Source organism: Sinohyriopsis cumingii, chromosome 13, assembly GCF_028554795.1.
Source record: "Sinohyriopsis cumingii isolate HCF-2022 chromosome 13, ASM2855479v2, whole genome shotgun sequence".
Classification (NCBI taxonomy): Eukaryota; Metazoa; Mollusca; class Bivalvia; order Unionida; family Unionidae; genus Sinohyriopsis; species Sinohyriopsis cumingii.
Genome location: NC_142973.1, coordinates 57292792 through 57297510, shown reverse-complemented (window position 1 = coordinate 57297510; position 4719 = coordinate 57292792).

Genomic DNA, 4719 nt, shown 5'->3' with positions numbered 1-4719 from the left:
TCCTCCTTCTGTCATCATCTCTCATTCCTTTTAAGTGTCTTGCCAGTCATGATAACTGTTGACAACTTCAACAACAGTTTGTTTCACAGAATATTGTATATGTCTCCCATGAACAGTGTTCTAGTGATGGAGTAGTAGTAGTAGTAATAGTAGTTAATGTAGTTGGAATAGTAGTTGTAGTAGTAGTTGTTTTAGTAATTGTGATTGGAGTAATGGTGATAATAATAATGATAATAATAATAACAATAATAATAATAATGTCTTAATATAACTGCTACTACTACTACTACTAATAATAATAACAACAATAATAATAATAGTAATAATAATAATAATAATAATAATAATAATAATAATTATGTCTTTAAACATCTGTACCTAAAATAAGCCAGACATTTATGTCAAATGTTAGAGGTAGGGTCAGAAGATACGGGATTATATCCATGGGATACAATTTATTTATATCTAAAATTGTAATGGCGCGAACATATTTAATTTGATAAAATATTAAGATAACATGTCACGGTCCATATACGACATCAGAAAACTATTGTATCAATAACTGAAAATTGGTGTCTGCAGTTTTTGTTAGTGCAACAATGAGAGGTGTATATTTTATGAATCCACGCCCTTATATCAGTGATGATCGCACGCGCGATGATCAAACGATACGCTATAAAGCAGGTGATATCTTGTACCACCAGCACATGCGATATTGTCCTTGCATCGTCAAAGTTGTCCATTCAGTAATATTAACAAAGTAGGGATATGGTAAAAATATTTTATTAAAATGTATTATAAATACAAAGAAGTTCTTTCAGTGAAGTACATCTTGAGATTCTGTGTGATTGAATGTAATTACATTTCAATGCATCTTTTATTGACTCACGTTTACTGAGATCTCTCGAAAACCTTGGGTTCCTTAGATGTCCAGTTTAAAATTTCAAATGAAACTAAATCCTGTAAATTTCAGAACTCTTGTATCCATGCTTGGTTTAACCTCTTTGGTTCGTCCATTGTTCACATTGTTCTGATTTTCAAATTGTGCTAAACGGATAAAGCTGTGAGTAAATACTGACCACTTGATACTGTCTCGCTTGGCGAAGAGACGGAAAGCTGAACCTGCTTGAAGGTTCACTTCGATCATAGCGGCAGAAACTATATTTACTTGAATTAAAAAAGCAAAATACTATTTCTTAAAAAAAAACTATTATCGGAAAACACACTTAATTTGACACGTCATAGTAAGTGACTATAGAGATATCGCAAAGTTTTCATTAGATAAGTAATTCAACGGTCATATGAAGTTGCGATGTTTTCTTCATCACTTATGACAAGAAGGACATTTTCCCGTTCAGTGTACATTCTTCTTTGAGGGTATACAAAAGCATCGTATTAATTTTCCAACATAATATGAGATTTTATAAACAGTATCAGAGTAATCGTTAGCTTCGAAACTTTTTATTGATAGTGTATTTACGATATTATTGAAAATAATTAAGAAAAAGAGACAATAACAAGGAACATTTAGGCCATGAGAAAATTATTTCGCAAACATTTTCATAGCCAGGTATTTAGTTGGTACAGAACTTAAGTCGTAAATGTTATTTAAAAAAATCGCTGTTCGATGAAGTGGTTTAAACACTCAAAAGCTTGATCGTTCCTTCATTTAGTTTGATGTTTCATGGGTTGTGTATTAAATAACTATGTCTTGATCAAAAATACAGGGCACACTCTCCTTGTTTTATAGCCAGATGAGAATTTCTTTGAGTAAAATAATGTAGTCGTCATTTTGTCTTCCATGTTAAATGTCACAATTAATTTGTTTAGTTTCTTTGTAAAATACAAATTTAATGCATAATACAAACTCCATGCTCTGTTAAGATAGTATTAAAACATATGACAATGATTCAGAATCTGAACTTAAGGCTGTTATCTCAATGTTTAATTTGCCTAGTCTCCCACTCTTGAAATTGGTCATTGTTTGCTGACTATTTTAGACAGCTCCGATGGCCTAGTGGTTATAGCGTTCACCTCGGATGTGGGAGGTCGCGGGTTCGATCTCCGGCCGAGTCATTCAAAAGACTTATAAAATTGGTACTAACAGCTTCCTCGCTTGGCGCTCAGCATTAAAAAGTTAGTGTTAGGACTGGTCGGCCTGGTGTCAGGATAACGTCGCTGGGTGGGACATCATGCTACATGTTCGCGGCATGATGACTCAGTGCTAAGCATCACTATAAACTGCCACACTGCAGACATCTTAGCAATATGACTAAAATAGTTAAATCTACGTTAAAAACCTAAATATCACAGACACAGACACATACAGACACAGACACAGACACACACACACACACAGATTAATATACCATAACATTAGTCTTTTGTTTGACAGCGTGCCTATAGGAGAATTAAAGGAGAAGTGAAAGGAGAATTAATATTGATTGATTTTTTTACAGAACTGATAGCAAACAAGTACTCTATAATTTGTAAACGTCAGAGCATTTGTTTTGATGTACTATATACCTGCATGAACAGATCCTTTAATCTGGGTAACTGGTATTAAAACTGAAGCTCTTTTGATAGGACCTATAAAATAAAATAAAAAACAACGTTTTCACAATGCATTCAGATGACCTTTTAACAGTAATTTAGAATTGTTCTCATTTTTATTTTGGTTTACGGTCAAAAATATGATACAACCAAGTCTAAACTTAGGGCAGAAGTAAAAACATGGGGTCCTTTACAAAGATCATCAGTTTATTAGCACTTTAAAGGCCCTCCTTATCCCAAAAAATTATATATTTTTGATAAATAATGTTTGGAAACGATCATTAGAAGACGCTGGTAAGATATCGTACCGCTATATTAAAACGAAAACAAACGAATATTTATAATTTATTTAATGATCAATTCTCGTTAACTACGGCTTGAAAATACGACCTATGAAAAAGATAACAAGCTGAAAATACAATGCAAGAGAAAGATAGCAATCTGTAAAAGATTTGAAGCAATTATTGAAACAGTTAAACTTGTTTGAATGTTTCAGATAATCGTCAAATCCTCAACAACTTTTCCATTGGAAAAAATTAACACAATAAAACATTCAGATACTGTTTAGAATTTTTGTAGCTGTGTCTTTATTTCAGAAGGTTTGTCTCCACATCTCCAGACACTGGCTCTTACCAAATGTGGGGGCCCCGAGTGGCCGAGTGGTCTAAAGCGCTCTCCATTACGGATCACTGCTATCTCACCTCTGTCTGCGTAGGTTCAAGTCTCGGATTCGGCTAATGTGGGTATATGAGAAAGCTTGCCAGTAGCTTCTCGTGGGTCGGTGGTTCTTTCCGGGATTTTCCCGGGTTCTTCCTCCACCATTAATACTGGCCGCCATGTATAGCCTATCGTGTGCTGAAAAATGGCGTTAAACCCTAAAAAACAAAATAAACTTACCCCTGTGTTATGATATAAATAATATTCGAAGCACCTTCTATCAATCTGATTTAAATCGTGATCTTCAACAGAATGCGGATCTGATGAACACCCATATGATACTACGTTTTGTTGACGTATCGATTCACCAACCAAATTACAACTTTTATCTTTAACGACAGAAAAACCTTCATTTGGAACACATCGTTTTTACAGTAACACTCCCGACGCAGATATAAAGCTAATTCTGACTGGTTACTAAAATACGCAAATGTCAGCAGAACATGAATCTGTATCGCCTGTCGGATCCACTTTTAATCAGATTGCATCTGATATGTATTTAAAACTGATATTGGAATTCAACGCCTAAATTTGTCCCATTTCTTGAAGACCAATTATTCAACTTCTTTAAATCTATAATAACCGAGGGACATTAAGAGGAGATACGGTGCAAAGAAAGGCGTTGTTTTCAAATGATATGTTCACATTGCACCCGGAAGATTTTACCTGGGTTTCTATGTTGAAAATAAAAAGGAACATTTTTTAAACTGTAGAGCCGCATTTTTTTTGGCAAATATTAATTCTAAAATTGTATCATATTCCATTTGGACACTATTCTAGTTCGTTAATCCTTGAGCATACAACTCAAAAGGTCTTTTAAGATAGAACTGAAAAGTTTAGAATTTCTTATTTTTGATAAAAACCATCTAGGTGCAAGTGATTTTATAGAAAAGCTCTGGGTAAAAACGTTGGACGATATTGTGCGAAATGCTTCTAATAAGAATATTTTTTTTTAACACAATTTTGTTTTCTTTTCGTTCTTGGATATCCTTGTGATTTTTCAAAATTTTATTTTCCATCGTTCTCCTGTTCTCTTCTGTCAAAATAAAAAACCAAGCGATAATTGTATTGCCGACGTCATTCTGTGTATTTACCAATCAGAAATTGCTATTTTTATATTTGGAGAGGTAATTGGCTCATAAATTATCCTCTGGGCCCGTCCACATCGAATGATTTGCATAGCCTTTAAACTTGTTTGCTGGATACATTCTCGTCACAAAAAGTGTTAAACATATGTTTTGCTGAGTTTGTAAATTTTGTTTAGAAACAAATCTGGAATTCATAAGATTATACATTTAATGTGCAAGTCAGAATAAAATCCGATAAAACTCAATGTTTTCACTTATGGGAAATGTCGCTTTCACCTGTTGGGTAAAATTAAGCGAGAATTTGAATAATGTCACAATAGGCATAATAATCACACGCACCTTAAGACAGTTTCTTCTTCTA